Consider the following 22,818-nt stretch of genomic DNA (forward strand, 5'->3'; position numbering starts at 1 on the left):
AAGCTATTTGGCTTGGCACACTTCACAAGGACGTAGCAAGTCCTTTTATAGTGTCATAAGTCGGTTGTGCAAGACACCAATACAACTAGGAGAAGGAATTCAATTTTGGCAAAGAGAAACAACTCCAAGTCCGTGCAAGGCAAGGAGTCAAAGTTGACCCAAAAATGGAAAACCAATTCCAAGGCTTTGTAGGATAATAAACTGATGAGGTCCCACAAGCACATGCTTGATGGCTTTAAGTCACATGCCTTAACACTGGTCTCCATAATTCACATAAATGTACCCAACATTAAACATTCCATAACTCAAGACAAAAGGACATGGGAAAATAAAACAGGGGATAATGGAAAAGGATTGACACGAGTATATCAAAGAGAAAGATCAGCCAAGTCAAAAGTTTTGGAAACAGCTTTGCACCAAGATTCCACCTTCTTCTTCCTTAACTCTTCATTTAATGTTGAACGGAAAATGGTTGCAGTTTTCAACTTTTCTTCAGAAGCAAATATCTCATCTTCTATCCAAAAACCAACTGCTAATCCAGCAGCATAGGCTGCTCCAAGAGCGGTTGTTTCTATGTCAGCTGGTCTCTCGACCGGGCTTCCCAACAAGTCTGCCTACAAAACATTAATAAACAAAATTTACAATTATTGGACCACAAAAATGAGCTCTCAGTTTGAAGAAAAATTAGATTACACGGGATAATAATATAAGATCACTAACCATATCTAAGAAATCAATATTTATTCAAATGAACATTGCAATATGAAAATATCAAAACTGAATGCCTTGGTGAAACTTTAACAAGAAAATGATAATTTCTTAAAAATTGGTTGAGGATAAAAAAAAAAACCCGAAAGACCACTCCTTTCACATATTATCAAATAAGTGAACGTAAAGAAGTAGCTAAAAACTTGAAGGAAATGATTAAGCAAACATATATAACATAGAATAGCTGCCCATGATTATTTATCAAAATTTATGAAAAAAGAAGCCAATCAACTCTAATTCAAAATGTAATCCTTCTCCAATATAAAAATAGGATGAATAGTGAGGCCGTGGATTCACGGGCGGAACTAGGTAGGCACTATTGCCCTCTCAAAATTTTAAAATTTAGAAAAGTTACCTATTTTTATTAGATGCCCTCCAAAATTATTATTTTTTATTCCACTAAAATGTCTTTTCTCTTCTTCTCCCACATAAAATTCTAATTCCACCCGTGTAGGTTCAAGACTTTGAGGAACCAAAACCCTCTTACACATAAAGATTGAAAAAATAAATTTCTCTCTAAAAACCAAAGCCTTTTGAAGTTGCTTCATTGGCTTATTCATATGGAATCCATAAGCAGCCGGAAAATTAGATTCAGTCGACAACTCAAAGCAAGTCAAACTAGCATCATGTTGCAAGCAGAAAGGTTGCAAATGATTTCCACAATTTGAGAAAAGCATGCAGCATAAATGGTCCAAATTCAAATGTGATGGTGAGACATCATTTGGTAACCAACATTTTGGTAAAAAATTTGGTACACTTGGCTTTTTCCTTTATAAAAAGGGCGTTGATAGAAAAATAGGGAAAAATGATGTATTGGTAATGTTGAACTATAAACTAAAATGAAAAAACATATGACAAAAGAAACACAGAAAGCCCAAACCTGAATCTGCATCAAAAGACTGTTAACAGTAGCACCACCATCTACCTAAGCAAGAATTCCCCCTTCTCATTCTTAACCTCACCCCCCTCCCCTGCATCTTTGTGCATGGAATCCAACACATCTTTGACTTGGAAACACATGCTCTCGAGCACAGCTCGAGCAATGTGAGCCTTGCTTGTAAACCTTGTGATCCCAATACAAAGTCCACGAGCATCATCACGCCACCAAGGAGCAAACAATCCATTAAAAGCAGGCACAAAGTAAACCCCACTGCAGGATTCAACCTTTAATGCCAATTCCTCAAACTCACTCGCACTACTAATTATCCCAAGACTGTCTCTGAGCCACTGAACTGCAGCTCCCGCAATAGCAATCGATCCCTCCAGAGCAAAATTTGTTGGTGCTTTGGGGCCAAGCTTGAATGCTAAAGTGGATAGAAGCCCATGCTTTGACTGGATTATCTCTTCACCTGTTTTGACAAGTATGAAAGCACCAGTTCCATAGGTGCTTTTAGCTTCACCTTTCCGGCAAGATTGCCCCAACATTGCTGCATGTTGGTCACCTTCGGAAATTTGTCCAATAAGCTCAGAATCACTGACAATTTTGGGCAGAATTTCATCTGGATTTTTAAAGTGGGTTTATCCCAATTAAGTGTTTTAAGATTCACGAGCATTGTTCTTGATGCATTCGAAACATCGGTAGCATGAATTCCTCCATTTATGCCACCTGTTAAGTTCCAGATTAACTAAGTGTCTATCGTACCAAAAAGAGAATCCCCTGCTTTCACACGGGTGTGATTCCTTAACAGCATCCACATTCTCTATCAACCAGAGCAGCTTCACTGCACTGAAATAGGTGCTTTTGGGCAGACCACATACCTCCACAAAATGAGTCCTTCCCCAATTTTCTGTAAAATTAAAACCAGAAAAACCCAAATAAGGTACACGAATTCATCCAGAAAAAGAACATGTACTCCTATATTGTATATTAATCGTTCAGTTAGAGGTTTGGGATGCGTGAGAGTCTTAACAAATTAGGCTGGGATATTTTGTCCCATTCTTTGGCAATCTGTTCATGGATGGCATGACTTGCAAGCTTATTATAGTTATTAAGATAAGAGTTGTAATATGTGGGTTTTTTAACTCCAAATTAATGAATAAAGTACTAATTGATCTCTCTCTCAATATCCTTTTTTCCCTCCAATTATGTCTCTCTGTGATGAATGTGATGCTACTAAATCGACACCATGTTTGTTTACTCTTTTTTTGTAAAATATTACTATCTATGACTACTATGGGCTTTGACATTTCACTATTAATTGCATTGTGTATATATATGCCATGAAATTCTTGAGTTGGCCTTAAACCGCACAATTAAGATTAGCTTTATAGAATTCATACTTGACAAATTAATTTCATTGAGAATGAGGGAAAGGAATCAGGACTGTAACTGTTTTTTTTTTTTTTTTTTTTTTTTGTAACATGTCCACACAAGAGGAAGAGGAGGATTCGAATTAATGACCTCCGATTAATTAGGCATGGTCCCCACCGATTGAGGCACCCCTTAAGAACAAGAATGTACTGTTAAAAACATGTATTTGCTTACATAGTCATCATGCTTTTTACACTCACAAGTTTATAGTGCACCCATTTGTTTTTGACTCAATACTTAATTCATACATTACGGATATATGTTACTCTCTACCTCAAGTTTATATATGTTTATTGTAAAATTACTTTTACTTTGTTGAATATTTATGCACTATTCCTTTCTGAGAAGCATGGATACCTGTGGGTAACTTGTTTGTAAGAGTGGGTGACTTGATTTATTTAGAGACTTATGTGCAAGAGTGTATTAGTAGACTGTTTATGTTGGGTTGAACTTGTGCCTTCCTTGTACTCAATCTGCTAATTAAACCATTTCTTAATAGCCCAATGAAGCTTGTTTTTTGCGCACTTGTACTACCAACAAAAATTCTCATCTTTCAGTTGGGCCTAGCCCGAATAAGCTATAGGTTTGAGAATGAGGCCCAGATCAAATTGGGTTTGCACAACACTACTTGATGGATTGTGCTGATTTAGTCCCTGCAAAGCCCAAATTGCTTAGTTGACATGATTTTTTTTTTTTTCCTTGTTTAAAATTATGAATAATAAGATAATAATCTCTTTAACGGTTACCAATTAATGCATACATGAGTTAAACATATACACCTTTTATTTTTTACAAGGAAAAAAATGGTATAATTTAACAATGAGATATGCTATATATTTTCCCCGGATCCTTTTCCCATCCTTCAACTTTTTAAAATTATAATTTGTAGTGTTTTCAATAACTCACATGCCTTTTCTTTCTTATTCACTGGGGAGCAGTAGAGGTCATTTTTCCATGTAAGGTGACAAAGATTTGGAAAAAAGGTCTCAAAGATTCTTCCTTGCTAAAATGATATCCATGAGATTATTTATCAATTTATTTTTATTTATCATTTCTATCTTATGATTTTCTAGATATTTTGTAATTGCATAAAACATATTACAAGTACTAAAATGCTTTTGAGTGTAGGAATCAGAGCATTCTCGGCTACATATCGTAAGAAAAGTGTGTTTTGAATTGTAGCCAAACAATGTTTCATTTATTTTCTGTAATACAAAAATTTCTGCTTTATCTACACTAATCACATCTATAGCACTTTTTTTTTTTTTTTTTTTTTCATATTTGTCTTTGCACAAGTGATTAGTCTCCAATTAATCTTAAAAAAAAATGGTTTTGAAGCTTGGTATGGAAGCATGTGATGTGATCACCTTTACTCTGGCAAACCTAAAAGCCCATAATTACAAGAAAGTGCCACACTTATTACTTCAAATAAACCTAACATCAAAATCATTACAACACCATTTCGGATGAATACAATTATTACCGCATGTTAGGAGTAAAATATATGCACCCAATAATTACATCTTTTGCACGTGTAATCAACCATGAAAATAATTACAAACATGTTACAGAAAGAGGAAGCAGACTCCTATTTGTTTGTTAAATCCTACAAGTAATTAGAGTTGGACCATAGTACTAAGGATCTATTAATATTTGCGTTTGATGGGCTTAAAAATGTATTTAACACTCAAAAAGTCCGTTTGAAGAAAAAAATACGCGTTTGGTAAAAAAATTGAAAGCGATTTTAAGGGTCTAAAAAGCCTAAAAAATGGTCAAAATGCAATTTTGGTAAAAACTAAAAATTGAAGTTTTTGCCAAAAAACGTTTTGTGACTTAAAAACTCTGTTTAACAGATACAATTTCAAACATATTCTAAGCCGATAAAGAAACATTAAAAAAAAAAAAAAAAAATTATGGTTGTTGTGTATAGAAACTGTTATTTAAATTTTAGCTAGCTCTCTGGGTACCATCACGAGGGGAGAGTTTACCTCAATTTCTCTAGTAACATTAAAAAATGGTCTTGATGGAAGCACATCGGTAACGTTGAAATTGAGGGGTATTGCTAAGCCCCCCTCCAGAGCGCTGCCGCCTCAGGGGAGAAGGGATGCCCGTTGCCTGCATCCCTCCTCCCTTCTTTGCTTCCCGATTTTTGTTTTAGGCTTGTTTCTGTCTTTAGTGTTTTTTGTTCTGTTGTGCTTGTGTTCTCTCTCGGTAGGTACTGCTTTTGAGGGTTTTCACTCAAACTCTCTCCCTCCCTGTTTGTTTATGTGTGCTGCCGATCTCCTTCGCGCTCGCTTCGCTGCTCACCGCTCGCTGTCGGGTCTTTTCACGCGCCCCTCCCACGCCAAGCTTTTTGTGCCACCTTCCGCGGCAATTTTCGGCCAACTCTCGATCGGCCTCCTCCGGCTGCCGTGACCCGCTTTGAGTGTTTTTCGCATTTATTTTCCTGTATTGTTGTTTTTCTGTTTTGTATTTCTTTTGAGTTCTCCTGTATTTGGTTTTATTTGCTGTAATTTCTTTTCCTGCATTAGTTTTATTGTTCGTTTTATTTCCCTGTATGGTTTTATTTATGCTTGCAATAAGGCTTTCTCCTCCTGCTTTGTTGCGCCCGGTTGCTGCTCGTTATTACTGGTCCAAACCCTTTGGTTGTGGATGTGAAATTTATCCTGGCTTTCGAGTCGAGGAGGATGAGTATCGGCTTGTGGGTTTTGCTCTGAAGGCTGAGGAATAAGTATCGGCTTGGAAGTTTTGCTCTCAAGGCCGAGAAATAAGTATCGGCTTGGGAGTTTTGCTCTCAAGGCCAAGGAATAAGCGCTACCTATGCATTAGATGGTGTCTGTTTGATGCAGATCTAAGTTTTAAACCTGATATTTAGTCATAGGTTAGCGGATGCTGTGTTTTGGTTGATTTGGTCTGTTGTTGATGACTGTATCTTTAGCTTCGTCTATGATTTACTTCAGAGCTTTAGGCTCGTAACTTTTATCAATGAATGAGTATGATTTGTTTCAAAAAAAAAAAAAAAAAAAAAAAAAAAAAATTGAGGGGTATTGAATATGGATGTTTTAATGCATTAATTATATACTTTCAATGAATTTGGGAAAAAGTGCATGTCTAATTTAATCGGTCCATGAAATTTCATGCATTGAACTTCGAAAGTCCAGTAAACAGAAATAAAAAAAATAAAGAAAGCTAGAATTAACATTGATAAAAAAAAAAAAAAAAAAAAAAAAAAAAAAAAAAAAAAAACATAAAAAGCACCCTCTAAAAGCCTCTCTTGCATGCTATAAAATCTCACAAAAAAAAAAAAAAAAAAACTAAAAGTGCAACGTACAAGTAAACAGAAATAGGAAAGGAAATGGAATGAGGATCAAAATAACACACGACTGCATTCAAATGTAGCTAGGATTGCATTAGAGCCTTAATTAAGGAATAAATGTAAAATTGGTCTATGTGGTTGGCCTAAATTATAAATCATTTATAGTTGTATAAAAAATAATATATAGGTATTCTATGTAGTTTTTTTTTTTTTTTTTGACATGTCCACACAAGGGAATGATGATGGAGATTTGAACTAGTAACCTACACTTCATGAGGCATGGTTCACAGCTAATTGAGCTACCCTTTGGGGAGTATAGGTCTATGTAGTTAGAGTAAATTACAACTCACTCTCTATGGTATAAAAAATAATTTAAAGGTTCTCAGAGCAGGCCGAAATAACTATTTGCTCCCTGAAATCAATTTTCATTAAGTAACTTAACATAATTTGTTACTTTGTCATGTCATACCCAATAAAAATGCGACATGTGTTATTATTAATTTCTGACATTAAAAAATGACAACTAAGATTTTCCAAATCATTTTAGGACACCGGCTAAGATTACACATCAGCCCTCACTCAACGTCATACTGCTACAGCAAATTAATCTAATCTCTTCTACCCTCAAAATTATACTCAATGTGTAACCCTCCCTTATTTTCATCTTCCTCGCCATGATTTGGAAGCATTTTGTGAGAATTTGATGGTCGCATTTAAGAGAATTTGACATGGAGCGAGGGCTGATGTGTAATCTATATAAGTTGGCGTCCTAAAATGATGTGAAAAATTATAATTGTCAATTTTGAAAGTCATAAATTAATAATAATAAGTGTCGCGTTTTTTTTGGGTGTGACGTGCTAAAGTAACGGATTTTGTTAAGTTATTTAATGGAAAATTGAGTTCAGGGAGTAAACTGTTATTTTGGTCTACTCTAATGACCTATAAATTATTTTTTATACTGCAGGGAGTAATTTGTAATTTAGGCTAATTACATGGACCTATAAATTACTTTTTATACCACAGAGAGTGAATTGTAATTTAGGCTAATCACAATGACCAATTTTACATTTATCCCCTTAATTAATTAAGTTATCTTGTAGTAATCTAATATTGTATTTTTGAAACTTGTCATTTCGGCATTGATTTCTTCTGTGTTCGTGTTTGGCTCCTAAATTATAATCTGCTTCTAAACTTTTGTGAATTGTCTCTTATTTTGATCTACTAATGATCAGATGAACAATTTGTAAAACCATTTGTTTTGCTACCATTGAAATGATCACTTGCATAAGCCAAAAAAAAATAAAAAAAAATAGGGCAGATGTTCCTCCCTGCAATGGTTGAATTGTTTATATGTTTTCCCAAATAATTAATTTTTATTGAATTATTTATTTATATCGTCAGTTATATGCTTCAACTTTTGTTTAATTTTATTTTTAAATCTTGACAGTGTAGCCATTTTGTTTTTTACCGGATTCATTTTACTTCATACATTGTAGGTTTGGAACGGCTTTAGATCCTCTAAGAGTCTATTTGGGTGTGTGTTTGAGGACGCGTTTAATACTCAAAAAGTCTATTTGAAGAAAAAAATACTAGTTTGGTAAAAGAGATTGAAAGTGCTTTTAAGGGTTCGAAAAGTCTAAAAATGGCCAAAATGCATTTTTAACAAAAGTTTAATTTTAAGCTTTTGCTAGAAAGTAATTTTTAACTTAAAAGCTATATTTCTCAAATACAATTTCAAATATGCAATGAGGCAAGCTGGTCTGATACCGAACACAGTCCCAAAAAGTTTTTGAGGGACTTTCAAGATTGTAAGAATTGTTTTGATAATTGGTTAGCACACCAAAACACAGTAACGTGCCTTTCAAAACAAAAAAAAAACAGAGTAATGTGTATTTCATATATATATATATATATATATATATATATATATATATATATATAAGTCAAGTGTTTATTACGATCAGTGGCAAATTAAGGTTGGTTCATAGGTGGCAAGATAAAACATTAGTTAAACAAAAATTAATTAAAAATACTAAAAAATATAACTAACGAAATAAATCTTTCAATTCAACGACGAGTTTCATATTTTGAACTATTTGCAATTTAAATATAAAATTTTATATAGGCAAGTCTATTAATTGATAGTAAATTTAAAAATAAATCCATATAAAAATGTGATTACATATCTCAAATTTTTTTTTTATTTTTTTTAAAAAAGAAAAACTATTTGCAGTAATGTAACCTTGTGATTAGAGATTGTGTGAAACTATGAAATTGAGAGCAAAAAATACTATTTGGTATGTGACAGTAGATGGGAAATTGAAAAAAACACTATTTGCTAAAAGGAAAAAAAAAAAGAGTGGTATATGGAAAATTGGGAGATGCAATGGAATTCTGCCAAATCCTCACAGTTCTCACCGCAGCGGCTGTTTATAAAACTATTGATTTTGATACTAGGCGCAATCAAACGATTGATTTCATTGAGAACGAGGAAACAAAGGAATCAGGACCGTAACCATTAAAAGCATGTATTTGCTTACATAGCCGTCGTGCTTTTTACTCGCACAAATCTACAGTGTACCCATTTGTTTTTTACCCGAACTTTTTACTTAATTCATATATTTCGGATAAATGTATATATGTTTGTAAAATATTATTATAAATTATATATGTTTATTGTAAAATTACTCATACTTTGTTGTATATTTATGCACTATTCCTTTCCGAGAAGAATTTTACCGGTGGGTAAACTGTTTGTAAGAGTTTGTGACTTAATTTATTTAGAGATTTATGTGCAAGTATGTACTGATAGATTATTTATGTTGAGTTGATCTTGTGCCCTCTTAGTACTCAATCTGCTAATTAAACCACTTTCTTACATAAAATGAATAGCCTGGCCAATTAAAATGTTCTAAGGGCATGTTTGAGATTGCGTTTGAGGGACTTAAAAGTACTTTTAATACTCGAAAAGTCAATTTAAAAAAAAAAAAATACTCGTTTGGTAAAAAAAATTAAAAGCGCTTTTAAGGGTCCACAAAGCCTAAAAATGACAAAAACGTACTTTTGGCAAAAGTTTAAAAAATGAAGCTTTTGTCTAAAAGTTTTTTTTTTTACTTAAAAGCTCTATTTTTCAAACGCAATCCTAAACAAACTTTAACTGTTATTTAGCCCTCGGTCACCGAAATAGACAATTTACCTTGACTTCGCTCAAGACGAGTAGTCATTTTTCCATATAAGGTGACAAATATTTGGAAAACAAGGTCTGGAGATCCTTGTCCCATACGCTGGAGTGGTACATAATAATATCCATCATATTATTCTCAATTTCTTCTTATTTATCTTATGATTTTGTAGGTAATTTAACTACCAAAATGAAGGCACATCACTGTAACGTGCAAATTGAGGCTGCCAATCCATGTCAGAGTGGAAATTAAGGGGTGTTGAACATGTTGGCCAATGACTTAATTTGCGGAAAAATTGTATGTCTAATCTAATCGGTCCATGTCCACGTGGAATTCCTAACACTAAATTCCAACTTTCAAAGTCTCAGTTTTTCATTTTTCTAAATCTATCGCGCGTTCTCCCATATTCAAGTATTTTCTAAGAAGTTTTTATATTTTTAATTAAGAAGTACCTCTTTTTTTTTAAAAAAAAAAAATTATTCAAATCTAATCATTTTTTTTTTTTTTTAATTGAGACTTTGTTTTGTGATAATAGTCTTGAAGGTAACACTCATATGAAGGAAGGCCTTTTGTGACTTCTCTTTTTCTCAAACCCAAAAATAATATATGCTAATATGATTAACACTCATACATGTTTATAGCCAGCTCAAATTCTACTTCTTTCATTATAAGAATAGGATATTCCCATGACCATGAATGTTGCAATATATTGAGTGCATTTGTATATACTTAAAACTCCTATGTCCGTGAATGAGAACTTTTTTTTTTTTTTTTTTTTTTTTGAAGGATAACGATGAATTTAACCGTTGTTGTTCGTAATTGACATACAGAATAAAAAAATATTGTGTTATTAATTGCTTTCAAGATTATGGGGAAAAATTGTCTGGAAAAGCCATAATTAACACAATTTCACCTTTTATTTTATTTTATTTTATTTTATTTTTTATAATTCCAATTAACTATTGATGACAATGGGCTGACATTTTGGGTTCATTAGTATCATAAGCTAAGCAAAAAGGATTGCTTATAGAGCTAAGTCTCAATTACTTCTTTCTACAATGAATTATAGCGATTTCGGGTGTCTTTCTACCATTGTTGGTGTTTGTTAATATTATTGTAGATTAAGATTCTTATTATTATTTTTTTTCTAAAATTTGTATTTTACTCTTTAGTTTTTCAATCGTAATTTGTTTAGCACAATAATTTTTCAACGATTATTATTTTTCAAATAATCAGTTTTGTAACTATAATATTTTTGAAACGGTTGTATTTTATAATAATTATATTTTTAACAGTTATATTTTTCAAATGTCGTATTTGCCAACATTAAGTATGAACACCATATTCTCATAGTAATGTCAATCATATTTATGAAATATTTGTGAAAGAATATTCTCATAATGATCCCTTGAAAAGTGTGAAAAGTTTTGGGAAAAAAAGAAAATATGTGAGAAAAAAAAAAAAAAATTAACTCCATTGGAAAGTGCTAATACATGTAGCGTTTTATTTGGCTAATCCAATCAAATATTCATTTTGCATTTTTTTTTTTTTGCTAATCCAATGTAGGGTTTTTTTACAAATATGATTAGCCATTTTAGATAAAAGTATCATTTGGCTCCTGCTTCTCCATTGTGAATGCTCTTACAGAGCCATCACGCTTTGTACTCGACTACTCTTATAAGTTGATAGTACTGTAGCCATTTTGTTTTTTACCCGATTCATTTTACTTCATACATTGTAGGCCTAGAATGACTTTAGATCAGCTGAGGGCTTGTTTAGGTGTATGTTTGAAGGACCTAATTAAAAGTGCGTGTAACACTCAAAAAGTCCGTTTGAAAAAAAAAAGTATCCGTTTGGTAAAAAAGATTAAAAGTGTTTTTAAGGATCCAAAAAGTCTAAAAATTGCCAAAACGCATTTTTGGCAAAAGCTTAAAAATAAATCATTTGCCAAAAAGTGATTTTTGATTTAAAAACTCTATTTCTCAAACACAATCCCAAACATGTTCTAAGTCAAGCTGAACTAATACTAAATACAATCCCAAAAAGGTTTTGAGGGACTTTCAAGATTGTAAGAATTGTTTTGGTTAGCACACCAAAACAGAGTAACGTGTATTTCATATATATATATATATATAAATCAGTCAAGTGCTTGTTACGATCGTGGCAAAGGTTGGTTCATAGGTGGCAAGATAAAACAATAGGTAAAAAACAATTAATTAAAAATACTAAAAAAATATAACTAATGAAATAAATCTTACAATTCAACGACGAGTTTTCATATTTTAAAAAGAGAATTTTTTTTTTAAAAGTGGTTTATGGCCAATTGGGAGATGCAATGGAATTCTACAAAATCCTCTCATTTCTCACCGTAGCGGCTGTTTGTAAAACTTTTGATTTTGATACTTGGCGAAATCAAACAAGTGATTTCATTGAGAAAGAGGGAAAAAAGGAATCAGGACCGTAATCGTTAAAAGCATATATTTGCTTACATAGCCATGGTGCTTTGTACCCATTTGTTTTTTACCCAATACTTTTTACCCGATACTTTTTACTTAATATATATATATATATATATATATATATATATATATTATGAAATTACTTATTATTATGAATTATATATGTTTATCGTAAAATTACTCAGACTTTAATTTGTTGAATATTTATGCACTATTCCTTTCTGAGAAGCATTTTACCCATGGGTAAACTGTTTGTAAGAGTTTGTGACTTAATTTATTTAGAGATTTTATGTGCAAGTATGTATTGATAGACTATGAGAGCCCCAGAGCCACTACGGTTTGGAAATTCTGCAAACTATGCCTTTTACAACCTCCAATCAGCATGCGACACTTCATCCATTTAAGAAAAAATGCAATAACATTAAAATGAGAACAAAAGTACCAGATCAAAGTGAGAAAAGACCAACAAAGAAGAAGGTATCTAAAAAAATTGGTCGCCGGATGGGCTGGGTGGCCAGTGAGCCGTGCAGCTGGCCAGACCCACGACGTGGGTTTGGCCAGACCCACACCGTCGGCCACTTTTCTGCAAAACCTAGCTTCAAAACTCGTTTCTAATGTCTCAAAATTCGTTTTTGGATTCAAAACTAAAACCTAGAGGGGAATATTAACACTTTACGGATGCCGCCTACCGCTACCGTGGATGTTGCTATTGCTTGCCGTGAGATGTGGTTGGTGAATGGTGGGAGAGAAAGAGAAGAAGAGAAAGTAGGAGAGAAAGAGGAGGAAAGAAATTTTCGGTGAACCAGAGAAAGTGAAGATCGAAGATCCGGTAAAGAAGAGAGAAGAAGAAAGAAAAAATTCAGTGTATTGCGTTTCTTCTTGACTCTGTGCATTTTTTTTAGTTTTTGCTAATGTGTTAGCTTTTGATTGGATGCTGTAAATGTTGAGTTTTAAGGCTCATCCGGACCAAAGTTAAACTCATAGACTATTTATGTTGGGTTGATCTTGTGCCCTCGTAGTACTCAGTCAGCTAATTAAACCATTTTCTTACATAAAATGAATAGCCTAGTGAGCCTTATTTTTGGCTCAATTGGACTGCGAACATAAATTCTTTGCAAACAAGGTTGTAAGAAATTTCCTAAAAAAAGTTAGACCCAATTAAAATGCTCCAATTGTTATTTAACCCTCGGTCACTGGTAGGGGACAATTTACCTTGACTTCGCTCAAGACCAGTAGAAGTTATTTTTCCATATAAGGTGACAAATATTATTTAAAACAAAGTGTGGAGGTGCTTGTCCCATACGTTGGAATGGTAGCAAAGATGCTTCCTCGGTAACATAATAATATCCATCATATTAATTCTCAATTTCTTTTTATTTATCTTGTGATTTTGTAGGTAATTTAACTACCAAAATGGAGGCACATCACTGTAACGTGGAAATTGAGGCCGCCAATCCATGTCAGAGTGGAAATTAAGGGGTATTGAACATGTTGGCAAATGACTTTGCGGAAAAATTGTATGTCTAATCTAATCAGTCCATGTCCACGTGGAATTCCTAACACTAAAATCCAACTTTCAAAGTCCAATTTTTCATTTTTCTAAATCTTTCACGCGTTCTCCCATTATTCAAGTTTTTTCTAAGAAGTTTTTATATTTTTAATTAAGAAGTACGTATTTTTTTTGTAATTATTCAAATCTAATCATTTTTTTTAATTGAGACTTTGTTTTGGCATAATAGTCTTGAAGGTAACACTCATACGAATGAAGGGAAAGAAACCAAATAAACTTGCTTTTAGCAAAATAAATTTCCAACTTCATTCTCATTGTATATATAGGAAGAAGAGTTACAATTGCAATTATGAGAACTATTACAATAATAATTAGTAGATCTAACACAACTAAAGAACTTTATAAGAAGAGATAAACCTACTCTAAAGATAATTACAAAAAATAATTACAAGAGTTGCATTTGGATGCAACTGTGCCTGATTGAAGAGATTTGTTGTACTTCAACTGTTGGATGTTCCTTAATAGGAAGGCCTTTTGTGACTTCCCTTTTTTCTCAAATCTTCTCTCATTATTTTTATCATATTTAGAGAATTCTTAATTATATCTTAAATATGGTAAATGTTAATATAACAAAATGTAGAATATTTATTTATTTTTTTAAGAAAAACTTATTATATATTATTCTAGGAACTTTACCATGAAGTTATTTCAAGGAAAGCTAGATGAAATTGATTTATTAGTTATACGAAATTGGAATCTGATAAGCATTATTTATCCTCATGAATACTTATTTGTATTATAATTTCTATCTATCATGTGGTCCTAGTCTTGTGAGATAATCAACTTAATGGACGGCTACCAACCTCGAGTAAAAAATTCCATCATGTTGTTTCAAGACTAATATAAATTGCAATTGAAAGATAAAGTTTATTTAATATCAGGGAGTATGCCATCTTAAAGATTTTATTTACAATATCTCTCATCGCTTGTGGTAGGTTTGTCTAATTTCAATAGGCTAGAGATTTTAGAGCTGAGTGAAAATTCTTTCACTGGAAGTATTTCTCCATATATTAGGACACTATCTTCTCTAAAGGCTATATCATTAGCTGGCTATAAGCTCAATGGCACTTGCCGCACTTTACCTAAAGGTAAGAATCGATTTTAGAACCAATTGTTTACAATTTGTTAGTCTTACCTATAATTAATGACCTTCAATTGACTAATAATGTAAGAAAAGGTGAAGGATCATGGTTTATCTATTATTATTATTATTATTTTTTATTTTTTATTTTTTATTTTATTTTTTTTAAGGGGGATTGTGGTTTATTTAACTAGTTGTATGCGCTAGGAAGCACAACAATTCACAGTTCACAATTTTTTATTTTTTTAAAAAAGTCCCGATAAATAAAAAGCTTATTTGTCTTGCTAATTCTTAAAGTGGAACATGATTAAGGTGGGCATTGCTATAATATTATTCTTTTTGACAGAGTTGTGCGCACTAAAGAAGCTTGAAGAGTTAGACTTTTATGATACTTTATTTGAAGGAATCCTCCCACCATGCCTAAACAATATGACGTATCTTCGATTGTTAGTTATATCATGGAACCAATTCGCTAGAAATATCTCTTCATCTCTAATAGCCAGCCCTATATCACTTGGATACATTGATCTTAGCTATAATCTTTTTGAGGGTCTATTCTCATTCAGCTTATTGGCTAATCACTCTAAGCTTGAGGTGACTATATTGGCAAGTGGAAACAACAAACTTGAGATAGAAACTTAGTTAAAAATATAAAAATAACAAATAAAAAATAAAAAATAAAAATTACTCTATTCTCATTCAATAAAAATAAATAAAAAATCAAAAAAATCAAAATTAGCTAAGGAGGAATGGCTTTGTGAGAAAACTAATTGAGCAGTCCAAATGTTTGAGAGCAAGATCCCTTCAATAAATAAATAAGGCTCCCAACGGTGGGTAAGGGTTATTAGGCATAAATGCAACAACTCTTATACTTTTAAAGGTAAAAATAAAATTTATTTTTATAACTGATATTTAATTATATATTATTATTTATCGTCAGTATAATATTTCACCATTTTTTTCGGTGGATGTTAGTTCACAATAGGTAGAAGAAAGTTGAAATAAATGACGAGCTTGAGAATTATTTACTCATTTACAAAATCCATAAGAAAATTTCTCCTTTTTTTAAAAATTTTTTATTTGAATCAACTATTGATGACATTTGGCCGCCATGACTTTCAAAACATTTTGGGTTCATTAGTGTCATAAGCTAAGCAAAGGATTGCACGTGGAGCTAAGTCTCTATTACTTCTTTCTACAATGGATGGATAATTTGGGTTTTCAAGTGCTTTTCTACCACTATTGTTGTTAGTGTTTGTTAGTGTCATGCCTCCAAAAATGGCCTTGATTAGTTTAATAGGATTACTGGCAATTGTCCAAATTTAGTTAACCGGTAGCTAACTAAAAAATCACTTCTCTCTAGCATAATCAAATTAAACGCATAGGAATGTGAAATTAATAAATTTGTGGTATCTAAATTAATACATATAAAATAAGACATAAGAGATATAAAACTTTACTAAAATCAAAATTGCACCAAAGCGAAATCCCCTAAATAATACACCTTCCATAATCTAATTTTTATCCTATTTACAATTTCTTTTCTCATTTCCATGGAGTGACTAAAATTCATAGTTGAGAATTAATTACCCAAGAAGTAAAAAGAAGAAGTAGAAATCTTAGCCTAGACTGCTAAACAAATGTTAAAATTCGTTATTTAGGTTACGTTGGTGTGTGGAAATGCTGATTACCTAGGAATAGGAATATGCAATTCCTCATCAAAAGACTTTCAATTAAAAATGGTAGTGTCTTCTTGCTACAAAAGAAATATTGTCTCAAACATGAGATAAGTTTGTGGGGTCCACTATTGACTTATGTGGAGTTCACGTAAGTTCATAAATCTAATGGTTGATTTGTAAGATGAGATTGACTAAATATAGAGAAAATATTGACCTCTCGCATTTCTCCTTTCTAAATCCCCGTCCGATCATTTTGTAAATCTGAAGTAGTCCGGAAAATGGCCGAAAAGAAGAATGGTGAACCATCCTCCCCGATCTGTTGTCTTCTTTTTTCTCTGTGAGGACAACTTTTCAGTGTGAAAATGGAACTACGATATCAACTCCTTCTGTGTCACAGCTAATAACAAACACGGAGATTATAGACCAACATTAAAACATTCTGATATTTTCTTAATAAATTTAACAAACATAAACAATATTAAGCTAAAAGGGAAAAAAAAATATGACAAAAGAAACAAGAAAGCCCAAACCTGAATCTGCATCAAAAGACTATTAAAAGTAGCACCTCCCTCCCCTGCATCTTTCTGCATTGAATCCAACACAACTTTGACTTGGAAACACATGCATTCCTCCATTTATGCCACCTGTTAAGTTCCAGATTAACCAAGTGTCTATGGTATCAAAAAGAGCATCCCCTGCTTTCACAGCTTCCTTAACAGCATCCACATTTTCCTTCAACCAGAGCAGCTAATTCACTGCACTGAAATAGGTGCTTATGGGCAGACCACACACCTCCACAAAATGAGTCCTTCCCCCTCGCAATTCCTTCTCCAATTTTCTGTACAATTAAAACCACAAAAATCCAAATAAGGTACTCCAATTCATCCAGAAAAAGAACATGTACTCTCATATTGATAAAATATAAAGAAAAATAGTAGTTAATATACTTAAGTAAATCCAAGCTCATTAGCTTAGGCTTTTAGACTAGAGTAGTATCCTTAGATGTATATTAATGTACAACATCCTTCTCAAATTACGCTGGGATATTTTGTCCATATAGATGTTATGACTTGCAAGTTTATTATAGTTATTAAGATAAGAGTTGTAATATGTGGCTTTTTGTACTCAAATTTATGAATAAAATACTGATTGATCACTCTCTCAATATCCTTCTTTGATTAAATGGAGCTCCAATATTTTAACTCGGAATGGTGCAATCTTAATATGTTTATTTAACTTTATCTTGGTTGTGGTTGCCATGCATTGAAGATATCCTTTATCCCCTATTATGTCTCTTTGTAATGTATTGGGTGAGATCACATATTATGAGCACAATGCATGATATTCTTGAGTGGTCTTAAACCGCATAAGTAAGATTAGCATTATATAATTCATATTTGACAAATTAATTTTTATTGAGAATGATGAAATAGATGAATCAGGACTATAACTGTTAAAAACATGTATTTGATACGTTTAGATAATTAGTATATTAGGAAAAATATTGCAATCATCCATATACAGATATGATTCTTTGGGCGTATGATAATTAGTACCCATAATTTGTTTTTGATTCGATACATTTTACTTAATTCATACATTTCAGACATGTGTTGCTCTCTGCCTCAAGTTTATATATGTTTATTGTAAAATTACTTTTACTTTGTTGAATATTATGCACTATTCGTTTCTGAGAAGCATGGATACAAGCAGGGGTGTAAACGAGCCTAGCTTCCCTTGTTCAGGCTTGGCTCATTTAAATTTTACTCAAGCTCGAGCTCGAGTCGAGCTCAAGGGCGAGCCAAAAAAATCGAGCTCGAGCTAATAATAAGTCGAGCCGAGCCAGCTCGCGAGCTGGCTCTTATACTTTTAATGTTTTTGTTTTAAATTTTTTTTTTAACTTCAAGTACTCTTAAAACGGCTTAAGAAGTTAGTTTGCATATGAGTATTTGCTTAGCCTGGCTAGTCGAGTATGGAGCCTGAGTCAATACATTATACAGCAAGGCATTTGGTTTCAAAGCGAGAGGATATGCATCCTTTTATAGATAGCAAACTTGGAGATTGACGTTTTCTTAACAATGTGGGACAAGTTAACAGGTTGCATTCAGACTGCATTGGGACAACGCCCCTACAATTTTTTTTTTTTTTTTAACGTCTCTCTCTCAATCCCCCTCACCAATCACAACGGATCTTCCACCTGAACTCTCATTTCCCACTCTTTCACTCTCGCTCACCAGACAGGTAGTGATAGTGTTTGGGTCTGTTTGATTCTTCAATAGTTTATGCCTTTCGCAATCTCCCTCAATAGTTTCTGCTTGATTCTTCTTCCTTTCGTTTGGGTCTGCTCTAATTGAATCGAGATATTTTTAATGATTGCTCTCTCTCTCTTTGATCACGAAGGGTCTAGAATTTTTCATTCTCTAATGCTTAAATATAAATGCAATTTTAAGGTTTTAATAATTATTAGATTTATAATTAATTATGTATTACTTAGTTTATATATATATATACACACGAGCTTATACGAGCTGTTCTCGAGCTTAGCCGAGTCGAGCCGAACTTGCTTCGTTTAATATTCGAGCCAGGATTTGTGTTCATGAAGTGCTTCATTTAATATTCGAGTCGAGCACGAGCCGAGCTTATGCGAGCCGAGCCCGAACTTGCTCGCGAGACGCTTCGCTCACTTAACAGCCCTAGATACAAGTGGGTAACTAGTTTGTTTGTAAGAGTTTTGACTTGATTTATTTGGACATTTATATACAAGTATGTATTCGTAGACTATTTATGTTGGGTTGATCTTGCGCCCTCATAGTACTCAATCTATCTGCTAATTAAACGATTTTCTTAGTTAAAATGAATAGCCACTTATTTTTTGCTCAATTGTACTACCAATATAAATTCTCTACAAATTGGATTGTAGGAAATTTCTTAAAGGGCTAGCCCCAATGAGAATGCTCCAAATATACTTTCCCTGTCTTGCTATCTTTTCAATAATTGTTGCCCATGCTGTCCTCATCTTTCCTTTATATTCTTTAGCCTTATTTGTACTGATGGCTTAGTTTCCTTATCTACATCATATACTTCAACAAGTAATGTTTTGGATCATTATTTTATGCGCTTTTTAACTTTTCATAGTTGATGTGAGTTTTAAAATTACTATTGAATCAAAATCAATAATTATTTATCCAAAATTCAATAATAATTTAAAAGCCACATCAATTTCGAGATAATAAAAACATTACTCATACTGCAATATTAAGCTTGGTCATAGTAAAAGGAAAAACTTGACACCCTAAGAAAGAACATTATCTTTCATTTCATTTGGATCATATGCTTAAAAAAGATGACATGATCACTCATCTTATAGTTGGGCTGAGCCCATATAAGCTACAAGTTCCCAGAATGAGGCCCAAAGCAAATAAGGTTTGCATAGGAGCACTAGCAACAACTTTTTTTTTTTTTTTTTTTCCTAAGTTTAGGAAACAAAACTATTTTTTGCTTCCCTATCAAAATGTATTTCACAATAACTTCCCTTACATTTTCGTATACCATTAAAAAATATTACTTTTTTACAAAATACAAGTTCCCTACCTACCCTCACATTTTAATAAAATTCTAACCCAAACCCTAATGAAAGACAAAAAAATGAAAGATGAAAGAGAAATATTTATATTAAAATAATATATAGGAATCACTTTTGGTTCGCTACGCATTGAAAAACACTCTAGCTACTCAAGGGTGTTGGTTAAATTTAGGAAAAATGATGTGGCTGAGTTTTTGTGATTTTTTTTTTGAAATTTTTCCTAAACATAAGGAAGAGAATGGGCTATAGGGTATCTAGTGCTAGTGCTATGATGGATTATGTAAATTTAGTCGTTGAAAAGCCCAAATTGCTTAGTTGACATGATTTTTAATTTTATCCTTCTTTAACGGTTACCAATATATACATGAGTTAAACTTAGACACCTTATTAAATTAAAAATTAAAAAAATAAAATAAAATAAAATAAAATAAAAAAAACTTATACGCTTGCGTCGTTTGAAAAAAAAAAAAAAATGGTACAATTTAACAGTAATTCACATGTTCTCTCTTTCTTTTTCTTGGTTCAGTACATGTGAAAGTTAATTTATAAAGAAAAAATTAAAAAAGCTTAAAAATAATAATAAAGAAAGACAATGGTAGTTGTGGATATATAAACTGTTAGTTGGCCCTCTTGGCACGGTCACCAGGAGGGACAGTTTACCTTGACTTCATTGTGACCAATTTTTCCATGTAGTTGGCCCTCTTGGCACTGTCACCAAGAGGGACAGTTTACCTTGACTTCATTGTGACCAATTTTTCCATGTAGTAGTTGGCCCTCTCGACACGGTCACTAGGAGGGACAGTTTACCTTGACTTCATTGTGACCAATTTTTTCATGTAGTTGGCCCTTTCGGCATGGTCACTAGGAGGGATAGTTTACCTTGACTTCATTGTGACCAATTTTTCCATGTAGTTGGCCCTCTCAGCACAGTCACCAGGGGGGACATTTTACCTTGACTTCATTGTGACCAATTTTTCCATGTAGTAGTTGGCCCTCTCGGCACGGTCACCAGGAGAGACATTTTACCTTGACTTCATTGTAACCAATTTTTCCATGTAGTAGTTGGCCCTCTCGGCACGGTCACCAGGAGGGACAGTTTACCTTGACTTCACTGTGACCCATTTTTCCATGTAGTTGGCCCTCTCAGCACTGTCACCAGGAGGGACAGTTTACCTTGACTTCATCGTGACCAATTTTTCCATGTAGCATCAGCAAAGTAGATTTTTTTTTTTTTTTTTGCGATTTTGTCTCAAACGACCTCAGCAAAATAATGATTTTGGTTTGATGAATGAACAATATTCTTTGAAAAAAAGTTTAAGAAAGAATAAAGAAATCTTTGAAAATAATATTTAAATTAAATTGTGAAAGTGGATGGTTAAAATAGTGAGGTTGATGGGGTGTTTTAAAAAAATGGATAGTTAAAATAGAAAAAATGTGATTTTAAGCAATTTTAGTAAGTAAAATTTGGTGAGGCTGTTAATAATACTCTAAGGTGACAAAATACTCTAAGGTGACAAAAGATTTGGAAAAAATACTAATCCGTTTGGCAATGAATTTGCTAAACTCTCATTTTTTTCAACTCTCCAACATTCTTACTTTTATTTTTTTTTTATTTTTTTTTTAATCAAATGAATTATTTTTTTATTAATATTCAAATAAAAAACTCACTACAAAATAAAACTTACTTCCTCTTTGGTACTACAATTTAAAATATTTTATCTACCTCATATCACATTAAACACTTTCGAAGTAAAAATCACTTATCAAATTCATTCCCAGAGCACTCCGTCTCCAGGAGCTTGTCCCATCCCATGTGCCGAATTTAAATTTTAATGCATTAGACTTTTTCAATGACTTTTTCAAAAAAAAAAATTGTTTGTCCATGTTGATGTTGAATCAGAGCTCTCCGAACACTACGGCGTTGTTTGGTAGACACCATGCCACACGCAAATATTGTTCATAAGCTGTTGAAAAAAAGAATGAGAGTAATGATATATTGGTATAGAAAACTGAAAAATGAGTATTGAAAAGTGAAAAAAGTTTTGTTTTTTAATATTTTTTTTTTAATTTAAATAGTAGTAAAAGTAAAAATGTTTTGATGTTGATTTTTTTTTAAAAAAAAAAATGAGATAAATTGTATTTGAGAGTGGAATGGTATTTAACAAACCCATCCTAAATTCGCATGCATTGAACTTTCAAAGTCCGGTAAATCCTTTACACGTTCTCCATACTTGGAAGTCTTTCTTTTCATTTATAGTCTTCCGACACAATTTCAGTTGTACAAGAAGGAAAGCAAGGCAAATTTATGGGTACAATGACTGTAATTTTTAGTCAACTACAAAAGTTGAGGCGCATTGCTGTCAATTTGGAAATTCCGGTACTCATCTTTAATGCATTATTGATCACAAATTTTTGGAGTGAGGTTCATTTGTAATTTTAGAGAACTGCATATTATACCAAGTAAGGACTAAAATACCATCAATGGTGGTAGTTCAATGGTTTCAAGGGAATCTCATGAGGTTGGGCATGCACTAGGGTCTGAGTTCGACTCCCGCAATGAAAATCCTTTAGCCTATTAGTGTTAGCTATCTTGAGTCCCATTGATGCCTTGATGGAGCGGATGCTAAGTTCTTAGTCTATTAGTGTTAGCTACTTTGAGTCTTATTGATTCCCTGATGGGACGGATGTTAAGCTATGACTCGATTGGTTTTGAGGGAATGCTTACGGTACTCACCGTCTAGGCCCCTTCTGAGCGGCGCCCCACAGGTTGGTGCTATTGTGGTTACGTTCAAGTAAGATAGCTATAATTGGCCTCCCCCTCCAACCTTTTAAATTAGAGAGAAAAAAAAAAGAAAAAAAAAAAAAAGAA

The 22,818-nt window shown here is 32.8% G+C and overlaps 1 pseudogene; it reads right to left on the reverse strand.

The window, feature by feature from the left end:
• Positions 1-261: 261 nt before the first annotated feature.
• Positions 262-21,079, reverse strand: LOC132188000 (glycerol kinase-like; annotated as a pseudogene).
• Between the last annotated feature and the right edge of the window lie 1,739 nt (positions 21,080-22,818).

Source organism: Corylus avellana, chromosome 6, assembly GCF_965113065.1.
Source record: "Corylus avellana chromosome 6, dhCorAvel1.hap1.2, whole genome shotgun sequence".
NCBI classification, from domain to species: domain Eukaryota; kingdom Viridiplantae; phylum Streptophyta; class Magnoliopsida; order Fagales; family Betulaceae; genus Corylus; species Corylus avellana.